The sequence below is a fragment of the Bacillus rossius genome, chromosome 5 (assembly GCF_032445375.1).
Source record: "Bacillus rossius redtenbacheri isolate Brsri chromosome 5, Brsri_v3, whole genome shotgun sequence".
In the NCBI taxonomy this organism is placed as follows: domain Eukaryota; kingdom Metazoa; phylum Arthropoda; class Insecta; order Phasmatodea; family Bacillidae; genus Bacillus; species Bacillus rossius.
This window is the reverse complement of record NC_086333.1, coordinates 38,295,707-38,310,391: the sequence shown is the minus strand read 5'-3', so window position 1 is coordinate 38,310,391 and position 14,685 is coordinate 38,295,707. Positions and strand designations below refer to the sequence as shown.

Here is a 14,685-nt window from a genome sequence, read left to right as displayed (position 1 = left end):
TAAGTGCCATAATCACATTCATCTTGTTATTCAATACTCCAATTGCTTTAAAGTTTATGTTTTTAATGTAACACAAATTTTTTTTGTCATTTAAAAAGGCTTTAATTTTTTGGTAGTCATTTGTTTCTCAAAAATTATTGGATTATTTTTGAGAAATTATTTTAAACCAATTTTGGTAAATAAAAGGAAATTGTGATGTTAAATCTGTAAATATTAATATGTTTTTAATTGAAAAAATAATGCGGTTTTAATGCAGTTATGTCCTTGGAAAATAAAATTAAACCAGAAAGTTAAAAAAAAAAAAAAATCCTTTCAGTAAAAACCTTAAATTTTCATTGAACTCAATGTTTGAAATACATTCACAAAATGTCCTTGTACTCAAAATATTTGATTATTCAACAAATAAATTCAATAAACATTTTATGTGAAATAAGCCTTTAGATGGCATTAAATTGTGAGGATAGAACCGGAAAGTACAGAAAATTTTATTTTTATCTCCCAGATTATATATTTTCCTGCATTTTATATCACTTTTTTTACACTTCTTGCATTTTTTAATTTTTTCCTTAATCCCTGGAAGTCATAAAAAAAAAAAAAAAAAAAAAGGGGGGGGGGGGGTGGGAGAGTGTGGTGGCTGTACAAAAGTAGAAGGTAAATTGTTTGAAGCAGTGCGGGCACTGCTAAGCGTTCCTTCCCCTCCTTTCCCCTTCCTCTCCAACTTTCCCTTCCTACCCCCCCCCCCTCTTCCTCCCTTCCCCGCCGCGCCACCAGCTCACTCTGCCGTGTATTGTTCCTGGCCTATATAACCTCGGCACCCGGGCTATTTGCCGCAGTCTTCCGGTCGTTTGACACGAGGACTGTCACTTGGGGCTGGCGTCACGTTGGTATGTACTCGGCTGTGAAACTTAACGTCTGTAATTTTCAGTAATTAGTATGATTTCTTGTTCTTGCTTGCGCGTCGTGGTCGCACTTTCACTTATTCTTTTTTGCCATGTTTAGTAATGTTTGTAATTTCTCTTGGACCCTTCAGGTCAGTGCTTAATTGGATTCTTTGCCTTAGTTTCTTTTGCTCACGCCGAGTACTACCGGTAGCTTATGTAACAGTATTTTTCTGCGGCTGTATATGTGCATGCCGTGATGGCTTTGGACACTTCTTGTCAAGCCACGTCGTAACGGTAATCATAATTGTATGTAAACTCTTTCTTTCTTGTTGTTGCCTAGCGGCCCATATGATTGTGCTACGTTAAACGCGCCGTCAGCTTGCCCCATTTATCGCACCATTGTTTTAACCTGTATTCCCGCGGGAATCGAATTGTTATATGCATATTATATGCATTGTATGCATTGTGATTAATAAATTGGATTGGTTGTTATTTCGTATTTTTGTGTCTTTATTTTCTTGCAGCACGAGCGCACCACTGCCGTGGTCGTACGGCAACAACCCCTTGTTTGTGTTGATTTCCCGTTTCAGTTGTAGGTGCGGCTGCATGTTAAACAGTTAAAATGTATGTTGCTTATACATTATTTTAAATTACATATATAAAACAAGATAAACTTTTGGAATTTTAAAATAACACAATAAAAGCTATAATTATATTTAGTTAAGGTGTTTTGGGCATGATGTTGGAACAAATTTTTAACATCTGTATTTTTAGATTTTTTAGGTACTGGACAATTTTTGTAAATAAAAGACATTATAGAATCAATACCATGGAACATTTAAAAAAAAAAAAAAACAAAATTATGCATAACAAACTACTAATTCTTGTTCCTAAAAAGCAGTTATTTCACCACAGGAAGATGAGCTGCATGACTCAGATGCTGGAGATATTAATTTAAAAAATAGTTCATTCCTACTTGGTCAGTAAAATAATTAAGGAGTTTTTAATGACACCTTTACTTCATCACCTTCACCTCTATCAAGACTATCTGTACTTTGTCAAAATATTTCAAGAAAATTTTAAATAATTAAAGCACATATAAAATAATTTTGTTGGTTCGTTCAATTTTTGCAGATAAGCCCATATTGTCCACAGTTATCTCTGAAACACACATCTAACCCAAACATAGTGCCTATCTGAAATTTGTAGCCATAACATTTAATTTTATCACTAATTACATTCACTTTATAAGTTCAAAGTAAGACAGTAAAATACATTTTTAATACAAAAATGAGATACAAAATATGAAAAACTCATTCAAAACAATTATATAAAAATCTAATCGTGTAGCCAGAAATTTACCAGTTGTACTGCCCATGTGGAGTTTGCTATCAAGTGGGGAAAAAAACTACTTTAAAATAGCCACATTTATCCATTAATTGAATGTTTTCATTCTTTATTAAGGAGCTTTTAAAGGTTTTTTAGTGAAATTAAGGACTTTTAAGGACCCTTATTCAAATAAAGAAAAATGAAGGACTCCTTAAGGATATTAAGGAGTCGTACGAACCCTGCAAAATTCCATTGCATTCTTCCGATAAATAAATAAGAACACATGTGCATCACTAAATGCACAGCACAAGACAAGATTACAAATGGACATTTATGCATGGCCAGAGGAGAAAAGCTTGAATAGACATGCCAGCCTAGACTTTACATAACTAGAGTTTAAGGTAAGTTGCTATTGAAACTGTTATTTTATTTGCTGTAAAATATGTTTAGACAACTCAATTTTTTTTGACAAAACAAGAACCTGGACTCCACCAGCTCAGCATTATAATGTGTCCTGAGTGCTGTAGATAAGAAGTAGGCTCATCATCAGCAGTAAAACAATCTTATCTACCAAAGAGATAATCCATAGTGTCTGAATACAAACATGTACACGTATGCACAGATTTACAATTGTTCCTAGTTGCTAGTCACTTGCTATCTGAATGTGTAAAACAAGTGTTGTATTATTGATGTTTTATTTATGTTGGTGGAGGCAGTGTAGATTAAAACAGTAAGTGTAACTATTACTCATGAAATTAGTCTCAGCATGTATTCTGAACATTTCAAATTACTTCCAATATTATTAAACTGATAATGTATTACAGAATATATTTGAAACTCTACCTTTAGTTAGAGCTCTGAATTTAATTCAATATGCATATTTTAAAATGCATAAATATCTATTTCCAAACAACACAGTATAATTATTTTAAGGAGTGTAGCTCAGTGAACTAGACTGATTAAAAAAATGGGTGTGTATACTTATGTATGCATGTTAGAAGTTATACTTATTTAGTGTAATAATAAACCAATTTTAATTTTGTATGAAAATAATTAATATAAATAAAATAAAAGACCTGGAGTGGTATTATAAATACAGTTGGTAAAGTATAATTTCAAACAAATTAAAAAATTCAAATAAATACTCAGTAGTCAATATTAATATAAACATGTATATAAAATTAATTATATGAGTAAAAAATTAAGATAAATTTTAATTAATAATGAAAATTAATAATTATGATGAATGTTTATTTTTAAATTTTTATAATTTATAATTTTCTTTATTTATTAAATAATAATGTAATAATTTAGAATGGAAATAAATTATACATTCGGGAACACATGCTCACAAATATTCCCATAAAAGAGACCAGGAGACTAATAAACCTTTGAGGGCGTACCGGTGTTGAAGTTGGAATATTGGTGGAAACTAATGGGCGCCACCACGTGAGTGGGCACGCGGACCCGGCTGGAGAACTCTAACTCAGGGCGTTACGTGGCCCGTGTGCGGTGAGATATTAGCCCTCCTGATTTTTACGCACACCTGTCCCTAACTAAGCCTGCTCTCAGCGTCGGGCACGCTTCGAATTACCGCAGTAAGCTCTCAGGGCGTCCCACACGCCGCTGACCAGGTTAAGGACCCACGTGGCCCCCCGAACACAAAAACACGTGACTCAATCAAGTTGGTTTTTTTTACTCACGTTACACGCCCTTACACAATCCTCCCGTGATACTGCTATAAAACGCCCGAGGCACGAATCGAGTTAGGTGAGGAGGCGAACCACGCATGTGGCCGGCTCAAGCCGTTACTTAATACACAGATGATAGAGAGCTCCGGAGAGTAAATAATTATTAATCAAGCAGTCTCTCCGACCGAGAGAGGCCCCGAGGATATAAAGAAAACGATTTAGATAAATTACTTAACAGAACTACTTCTCAGTGAAACAACAGTGATGTCCTCGGGGTGTCTGCAGAGACGTCCGCTCCCGGCCGGCTGTAGAAGGAGACTGGGAAGAGACCCGGGCTTGCGGAAGGCAACATGGCGCCCTTCGCGCCGAACACAATTACCGTTACAACTTAGCTATGGCGTGCCCCGGGTTACTATTGAAAAATACATAAATCCTTTTACAAAAATAAGTACATCACATCCATACCCAGACCGTCTGTAATAATTACTTAAATGATAGAAACAGTTTAAATCCAGTTACGTGCTAGTTCCTCCACCGCCCGCTAGGAAGCGTCCTTGTTCGTGTTTGCACTTATTAAATAACAAAACATCATGATTTAGTTAAATAAAAGACACTCACATGCATAGCCGTCGTGACACTATTTTGGGGCGAAAAGGATTACACAATTATTAAGACTTATAGGGGTGCGGCACACTGCAGCTAAGCGCCCTCTTGCTGTAGTTCGTGGCGCGCAGTTTGAATCTCACATGGCTACGTACGTCACGACACAAATGCTGGGTAGGAAAGGTGGTGGGAAAGGGAACGGAGGATGATCAGGCTTGTGGGGGGAAGCCCCGGCTGACGTCACCTTCCACAGACAAAAGCAACAATGGAAGCTAAGCAACCTGACATCGTCAGACACACTGGAACATAACCTCACTTGTATAAATACACTTGAAAAAGTTTATTAACACCATTTCTATGACTAATATTCACAATAAATAAATGTTTTAATGATATGTACCAGTATTCAATATAATCACTGAAGTAATAAGATTTAAAAGCACAAATGTAGTTTTTATTTGCATGTAGATTTTTTTTCATATTGTGAAAATTTCATTGCATGATGGGCATGCATTGTGAAAATTCACTCTCATCATTTTTTCATAACATGTCTAAGGAGTATAACTTCAAAAACTAATCCACTGGTTTTGATACAAAACTTTAGAGTAAACTTTACCATAGGCATATCCAGGAAGGGTGTTTTGGGAGTTAATCCCCCCCTCCAAATAACGTCAAGAAATAACGCTCATGTAATTTGAAGCTCATTGTCTGAAGTTTTGCACTGAACGAGTGAGATAACGTTACTGAACAGCCCAATTGGTAAGCATATGTAAACAAAGTCAAATCGCAGTGGTTGGTTTCAATCACACATTTCCTAAATTCCCGGTTAATGGAATTTTTAATTTTTAGGTAATAAGTACTGCTATTTGTTGATTTCATAGGTCACATTGTTTGCAGTCAATGGAGTTTTCCTTAAAACTATGGACCAACATCCCCCAAAAAAAAATCCTGGATATGCCTATGTACCTGACCCTATCAGTCTCAATTTGAACACAAGCAAGAATGGCTTAAAATATTAAACCAAATATTAAATCTCAAATATTTTGTTTAAAGGCTAGGTATAGCCTGCCAAAAATATCTTGAAAACCACTTTATTTCTATTTTGTTTGACTTTAAGGAGAAAACACATAAATGTGGGTGATCAGGAAATGTTTGGAAGTGACATCAGGATATTACAATTGCAAATTTTTATTTGTAAGCCTATACTAGTAGAGTACCAATGCATGCACTTGGCTTTAATTTTCACACACATACATTTTAACTCTGAAACCAACTGTAAGATCACTTGAAGTATTCAAGTAGATCTATGCCTGTGAGTGAATAAAAAATATAAATTAAATTAGTCATAGTTATACTTAGTAGTTTGTTGTTAAAAGTGGTAACACTATGGAGAGAAATTTTTTTTGCCTAAATAATGTACATACAAAACTACCCATACGGTGCCTTGCCGTGACGCCATTTAATATTTTGCAATGCGTTCAAGTGCCGGTTGTGCTGGGCCTGATCTGGCAGGGAGGTGAAGATCAGGCCGGCACTGTGACGTCCTGAGCCTGCCTGCCAGTTGCTGTGGGCAACAGTCCAACAAAAGAAGTCAGTTTAACTTAGTATTTGGGGTTCCCTACACTCTTACTTCCATCTATTTTCCTGGGGTTTCCTGTCCCCCCCTAACATTTTCTCTCCCGTTACATCGGTGAATAATAAATTAATGGGCTTAAGGTGTCATCAAAAATCGAAGTCATTAAATATAGTGTGGGGTGGGGGGTGAGAATATGAGAATAGACCATTGAGAGAATGAATGAGTGGGGGGAAATGGGAGTCCCCCTAGAAAACCATCAGCTCATGGCAAAGTCTGCCATGTTTTCCACTTGCTCTGCTGGGAATCAAGCTCGGTGAAAGGCAGTTGAACCAACCACTCAACCACCGTGGCACCATGTCTGATGAGGGTAGTTGTTGAACAGTGGTTTTTCCAAGAATAATAATACAACTTCGAAAAAATTTCTGAGCATAGTACTAAACACTTAAATATACTTGATTATTCTGGGGCACTGAGATATTGCAATAAGTTTTTTACTGGAGAAAGATTATCCAGATGTTAAATTTAATTATTTTACTGTTTAGTTAACACCATCTTGAAGTCAATATGTCTTGTACATAATTGTCATTTGTATTGAGAAATATAGTGGTCTAATGTACCAACATTCAAAAAATTATTAATCCCAGAGAAATTAAAAAGTAATGACTGTTTTCTGCTATTATGGGTCTTTATTTCCATGTGGTTTTTCATTATTGTGTTTTTTAATTAAATTTCTTAATTTCTGAAACTATCTAATAACTCATTAACTATGATATTTCAGAAGAGCCATTTAAAAGTTAGTATTTGATACATGACATTCTTGTTATAAAATATCAGTATTCTCTCATATTCAGTTTATATTAAATAAAATTTTACTATCCTACTGGTACACACATTACAAAGTGTTTGTAGAAATTCTGAAGGCAAATGGAAATGAGGTTCTTATGAAGTAATTCTATTAATATAATTTCTGCTTTTTCTGCAATAACTGACCTAGAATGAAAAACAATCATCAACTGGGTACTGGCATTATCAACTTTCTTTATTGATAATGGTTGCCTCTTTGAAATCCTCAGCATAGGAATTCTTATAAAAGAAAGTGAAGTAGGTGTTTCTCTTTCAACTTTGGCAACTTTACTGTGGACAAATGTATCTCAATACTATTTGGAGTTTTGATATCATGGAAGAGCAATGTTTATGTATGTCCCGGGTTACGTTCCTAGACCTTCCAAAAATGCCTAACAGGCGATGTAATAACTTACGGGTGCTCCATAACAGGCCAGGCAGCGCGAGCAGGATGATGCGTCACAGCACAATCAAAATATCGAAACCTTGTCAGCTTGGATAAAGCAAGCATGAAGGCTGTAAACGTATCGTCCGGTAACCATGTCAAGAGCGAGGATGAGAGCAGGCAAGCGACAAGTGGCTGGTTCCCCTCACATTCCTTTGATGGAAGGGCAGTTAGACAATGGAGGGGGGAAAACACACTAAAACTTTCTTCTTCCAGTAACTAGAGACTGCTTGATGGCCTTTTTCATCCATATGGCTACGTAGAATTAAACACGTATATAATAAGATTTCACTGAAGGCAACAAACTATAAGAACTTAATCTGTATTTATTTAGGTTAGTCACACAGTGAACACACTGAGCCTGTACAACGCTGGCTACAAAACTGTTTAGAATAGAATGACTTGCGTATGTCACCGTCCGGCAGATCGGTGAACGACCTACACAGATTCCCTTGACATAACGGACGCACCGGCCAGTGGAAGGGCCGAGTTGGCTGTCTTTTCTTTGCCACACATCGTAAATATTAGTGCCAAATCTTAAGCTCGTCATCCTTCTATAACCAATATGTATGAATGCAAGAATTATTCTGTGTGTAAGTAATACAGTGCTTAGATATGAGTGTATATACGGCTATTCAAGAACTACCAACCACACCTGTTTATAAGTTGAGTTTGGCATCCATTCACCAAATTAAAGGCAACAAAACTGTTACACAAGTATCCGTTAATCGAGGATTTACTATAAATTGTTTGTCAAATGGTCAGAATGATGAATGGTAAGTAATTATCATGTTATCTGTAACAAAGACATAACACAAAAGAGTATAAGGACGATTCCTTACTAAAAGAAATACATTACTATATGTGTAACTTAATTTAGCAATGCTAATGTTTGAAAACATCCTATCATAAGTCAAGATTGCAGATGCCCATTAGATAGGAAAAATTCTTACTTTTACAGAGTACATCATAACATAGAATATGCTACTCTTCAAGAAACGCTGATGTGTTCACTCGTCAATGGTACAGTCACAACTGAGATAAAGACATTGCAACTGATCTACTCAATGGATTGTAACAACTCAACAGTGACACTAATCCTCTCACACTTATGTCACAGAAGTTAGAGCAACACCATTTATATAATACCAACAACATAATTTTGGAAATTATTTAATTTACAACATTGTTGCAGCAAATAAGTGTTATGTTTTAATGTAAAACACAAAGTTTTTGAATACAGTACTTCCAATACAGTACTTTGTTACTTATTTGTTTTGTTGAAAGTGAACTGTAGACTTGAACCATCCATAAAAATAAATGTGAAATGTAATAGGTAAGTACATATTTGAAATATCATTTTGTGAAAGTGGCCGTGGACAGCTGCAAAATTAAATTTTTAATAGTTCGCAGTGGGTTTGTCAGAATTGTACCATAGGATATTCTGGTTTTTGAATACCTGGAAGTTCTGAAAGTGCTTCAAGGTTGATAAATAAGCTGTATGGCTTGTGTTACCTGAAAGTTTCAATATTTTGAATGTTAGTAGTGTCTTCAGTGTTGTTAAGTAATGAATTACAAGTAATCAGATTACTTGTAACGATTACTTTTCAAGTAATTTATACTTGTAACGAGTTACATTTAAAAAATGTAATTTGTACTTGTAATCTGAATACATAACATTAATTGTAATCGATACACTAAGGTAATCAATACTTTATATTTACTTGCCATTACTTTTATTCTCGGAACGTATAATGAATACAATTAAGAACAAGAACAACATACATTTTTGTATTAGCAAAGTTTATAATTTTACGCTTGTAGTGCTACGATCGTATGCACGGTAAGCAAACTAGATAATGAATTTTATTAATGATATGTATTAACACTGTTTTTTACAACATATACTGACATTAGCTACTGTATTTCCACGATTGTAATTGTTTCGTAAGGTCAATTCCAAAATTTAAAGAGTGTTACTTTTATTACAGGTAGCTACTTGTATGAAGTCTTTTGATGTTATTCAAGCAAGTTTGTCCTCAAATATTATTCATTTAATTAAAGATAAGAAATTTAATCATTACATGAAATAATTATTTTAACAAAACATATATGTATGTATATTAATGTAACAGTGTGTAAAAAAAATTGTAAGTCAGTTTTAAAATGGTAGTGGAAAGTAATTGTAATTTTACTGATTACATCTATGTAAAGTAATTTTTACTTGTAATTAGTTACATTGTCACCACAGTAATTGAGCTCAATTACTTTTTCCAAGTACTTTTAACAACACTGAGTGTCTTGGTATAGGCCTATTTTATCTGAATTTTTATTAAATCATGAGGTGTTCTAAAACAAGAAATGTGAGCTGCTTATTGACAGAGGACTGCACAATTTTGATGGAAAACCAATTAAAAGTGGAAAACAGTCTTTGCCCCAGCTGTATCGTACTGACAATAAACACCCGTCTTTCAGAAAACAGCCTCAGCTTCACTGTATCCTAAGGATCTTTGGAGAACCACAGGATCAGGTATATTTCTCGTTTAAAACAGTCTCGGATGCACTATTAAATAAAAAATGGCAGCGGCCGAGTCATTGCACAGGGAAGGTAACTATTTAAAACTATAAATGGTAGTTTCTGGGAATCCAATAAAAATTCTGTACATGGTTTCTAGGGTACATAGAGGTAGATCTATAGTGTTGAAAAAAAAACCACTTTCATAATTTTATTATTTTATACACAGAAAAATCACAACTCTAGAACTTTATCATCAGAGTACCTTAATAACATGTAAAATATTTGTTAAAATTTGGAGTGTTTTTTAAGAACTACTAACGTTCCTCTATTTACCTTCAAAACAGCATCCCAACTTGTTTCAGAGAACTTACCATTTATAGGTTACAATAGACAGCCTGTGCAATTATGCGGCTGCCACAACTTGAAAATACCTAAGATTCCCACCAGGCCGTTCCAAAGCCCGAACAGTTCTGAAGTTTACCGAAGTTCGCCGCCCACTCATGCAACTTTAGTAGCACATAATATAAGGAAATTAGAGAAATGTTGAGCTACTTTAAAAATACTTACAAATAATGTGAATGGTTAATTAGTAAAAATACTGTGAAATCATGTGAACAGTTGGTTTGGTTAGTTTAGCTACATTACAAATACTATAAAATAATGTAGCTATTCTAACCTAACCAACCATTCACTATTTTAAACTTCGTTTAATGTAGCTAACCTACCCTAGCCAACCAACCACAATTTTTTTTAAAAGTATTCCTACTGTAGCTAACCTAACTGAATATTCTCATGTTATCACAAATATGTCAGATTTACACCCAAACTTAAAATTGTAAACTAATAACAATATGAAACTTTTATTTTTTTTTGACGTGACGTCTTATAAATCGATGAACGCCAGCTGCACGCACGAAAAAGCATGACTCATTGTCACGTTCCACCTGAGCTGAGTGTGCAAGAGCCTGCCAACCACCGTGCGAGAAAATCTTCTATAATATCAAACAGGTTAAGGCGGGCTTTTTAAATAATTGTTCGTAATTATATTTAAACTTAGATTATTTAAATTAAATTTGCAAAAACTGTAAATATTTGAAAATTAAAAAGTATGCAATTTTTCATCAATGTTTTCTTATGACGTTATCACGTAAAATTATGGTCCCTAAACAGACTTTACAGACAACCCCCCTTTTTTTAAATTTTTTTTAGAAATGTGGCTTTCTTTCAAAGTTACCAATGTTTTAACTAATCAGCATTAAACTTCTAACCAAATAGGTTCCTAGTGAATGAAATTTAAAATTCAAATCCTCAATGTGTTGATTTTAGGAAACGGAGAGAAAAAAATGAGAAGAAAAATAAACTGAGTGTGAATGTGGCCTCGGAATGAACAATCATACATCTCAGTTTTCCCACATGAGTCTGTGTGTGTATGTTATGGAATAATTTAGCCAATAGAGGTATCATCAGTAATGAAAATGCACATCACAAGTCAATGCTTCATGCCACCATACTGCTAAAACTTTTCCCAGTCAAGGGTTGAGGATTGAGTTTGGATGCTCAGTAAGGACAAATAATATTTTTATTTTTATTTTTATTTTTATTTACCTTCCCCTGTATCACAAAATTAAAAAAAAAAAAATGTACATTTTCATATACATGTAGAATCACAGGATCGGTAATTCAATGAAGCAAAAAAATTTCTCCAGCTACATCAATGCACAGGTATTGTAATGTAATGTTTTCAGACATCTGCAGTACTGAAAAACCATTTTCTGAATTTTATTGTTTTATTTACGGAAAAGCCGCAACGTAAGAAAATAACTAATAAACGTTTTGTTAATGCTCACCTATCAAAACTAACCTTTCACTTAGGATACTATATTTCATAGAAGCCAACATTTTACACAAATAAAATACAATTCCCTGATTTTTTCCCTTCGAGAAAGATACTACTTTAGGAAGACTGACATAAATGCTATAATTAGGTCAGGGTTTAGTTAAGCTGCTCACATCTCACGTGTCTTTGCGAAGTGCAGCATTTGGATTATAAATAGTAGGGGACTTTCAAATCACCACACAAGTTTTATAATAAAAAAAACATGTATTGCAACCAGTTAATAATCATTTATAACACTTTCACATTACTACTTACTCATTGCGATCGTAAAACTTGACAAACAATACTAAACCAAAACAACTTTAACAAAAAATTTATGTAATCATATTCAACGAGCTGGAGACATTATTGAAACCCCAGAGCTCACAATACCCCAATTTTGCAAAACTTTCTAAAAAAAAATCAAGTTTAAGCAACAAAACAAGTCAGAACTATATAGTCAGTTAGCTAGTCCTACAAGACTTACAATTCACGTTTTCCTAAGAGATATAATGCTTGAATCACATTACATCACGTTGCTTGAAAATCAAAAGAACCTCATTTAAAGTACAATATCTTCCTCTTAAAAAGCAAATCGTATGAAACCATTAAACATAACCAACAATTTTTTTTCCCCAACCAAGAGGTATATAACCTCATAAACACCATATCAATATCAATGAGCATATAATCATCTGTATAATAGCATTAAAGAGCGTGAGACAAATTACATGACATCTAGCGGGAAGCATACAACTCATGTATTTCTAAAACCCTCCCGAACATTTCCGAAGTTACCGAAGCTCGCCGTTCGCTCGTGCATCCTTCGGTAGCAATATTTCCATTAACTAAGACTCCTCCTACAAATACATTTAGTTTTTAGTTAAGTTACGGAAAAAAAATTTAAAGAGAAACTTCTTTGCTGAGGTAGCATCAATTATCCAGTGTTACGAAAATTCAGATCGCGCGAGGGAAATAGTTAGGAACATAGTGGGGGAACCGTGAGAGGAGAGGAATAGTTAGATATGTGGTAGGAGAACCCGTAGAGGAGAAGATGGTAGGCGACAAGTAGAATTAATACAGCATAATTGCACATTCGCATAGTACTTGCAAACTTGCAAACTTGCATACTTACACACACTTATACACTTACACACATACATGCTTCCTACTTGCATAGGTACCGGTACCTACTTTACAATTTCACATTCGCATACTTGCAAACTTTAACACATGTTGCCGTCACCCGCGGTCTAGTGATCGAGACCCGGGGCGGTCCTAGTGGTTTTCAGTGACTCTTAAGGAAATCTCCGGCGGGTGCCAGGTTAATTCGAGGATTAACCGAGGTGGTCGTGGGTTTTTGCCCCTGCGTGTTCCACTAGGATCGGCGGCTGTTGATGGTGGAAGGGAGTCCCTGCTTTTAATATGTACTGGCCCTAAACAGTGTAGAGGACTGTTTCCTAACTGTTCAGGGGGCGTCCACGAAATAAAGAAAACGTTATTTAGGTGCTGGTTTTTAATCCCACATCTCACAAAGTGTGGATGGGCACAAGTTACACAATTACACTTAACAAATACGCTGACACTCGCACTGAATAATTAATTACGTTTTACGTTGCGACACTTGCAAACAAGATCCCTACATGGGTTTGAGGGTCGTCGAAGAGTTTGAGTGGGTTAACGGCCACTCCCGTGATGAACTGGAACTAGCTTCGTGCCCGGGCTCACCTGTGTGAGTCGCGGGCCCACGAAGGTAATATTAAGAGACAAGTCTTTAAGTTTTTAGTCGGCAGGCGTCTGCTCGACGAATTATATTAAGTTCTGTGCGGGAGTCGGCCCGGACCATAAAGTGACTGCGTCGCGAACCGTTGTTGCGCGACAAGCAAAAATTAACGCGGCCGGGTTAAGCCCTGCACCGGAAAAGGGCACGGGGCACACGGGGAGAGGAAAAAGAGGTTTTAATGAATTATAATATTTACCAGTATGAAGAATCAGAAGCACAAAAGTTGAAGACTCCCTGCGGGATCACACGTCCGCCCCGGCCCGTGAGTAAAACTCTACTGCCGCTTTGTGCCGGCTTGGGAGGGGAGGAAGCGTCATGACGCGCCGAACTTTCTAATGTGCCGTTATTCCAAATTTATAATTATAATTAGACATTATTACCTATTATTTCTAGAACCCTCGTAACTTAATGACATCTGTCTGAATTAGTTGGCGGAAGGCCTATAATAATAATACATAATAAAATTAAGATTAATAATATTTGAAAATAGAAAGTCAAGCTGGAGACTGTGTGTCACTTGTTGACTACTCCAGTGGCTATTTGCAGGTGAAAAATGGGAGGTTAATTAGGTTTATTTATGCTGTTGTTAATTATTGGCGGAAGGCCGCAAGGGATGTTCCGAACGTTTATTAATCGCGGTTTCCCACGGGGAAAACCGCAGCACCCCTACGACGTACTTTCACTCTTAAGGGTTGTTTTGATAATTAAAAATCACTTAATTACTCCCAGTAATTAATGAAGCTTAAGAACTGTTTGGTGGTGTTGGCATATGGGCGTAATCTGTTTAAACACTCACCGACGTCGACGGCTCGCTTGACTCACGTAACCTGGGTTAGGGTTGCGTTCCGTTAGCGGGGTTTAATACTGGCGGGTGGAGGCCGGGCTTTATGGCCTTCGGACGGACGACGACAATGTATACTTGCACAATATAATTTAACACTCGCATAGTTCCATATATAAATATATAATTTGTGACCTCAGCCATAGAGAATTATGTTTCCTATAGCTAATAATATAATAAGCAATATATTTCATTTCTATCACACATGGACTCCACAAACACATAATTTTAAAAGTATAAATGTGAGTACAACTTGTTTTGAGAGATAGAAGGATATCTTCATTGTTAGAATTTGCAAA

At 35.6% G+C, this 14,685-nt stretch overlaps 1 protein-coding gene across 5 annotated transcripts in view; it reads right to left on the bottom strand.

Annotated features, from left to right (window-relative positions):
- Positions 1-12,502, bottom strand: part of LOC134531718 (uncharacterized) — a 28,963-nt gene extending 16,461 nt beyond the window's left edge. The window contains exons 1-2 of one of the 5 annotated variants that reach the window (XM_063367554.1): positions 12,250-12,502; positions 8,024-8,164 (exon numbers count right to left, since the gene is read on the bottom strand). The gene's annotated coding sequence lies outside the window, so the exon portion shown is untranslated. Of the gene's footprint in view, positions 1-5,928; positions 6,064-8,023; positions 8,165-12,038 lie in introns of those variants that run through there. The other 4 variants (XM_063367551.1, XM_063367553.1, XM_063367556.1 and 1 more) reach the window with 4 other exon arrangements.
- Between the last annotated feature and the right edge of the window lie 2,183 nt (positions 12,503-14,685).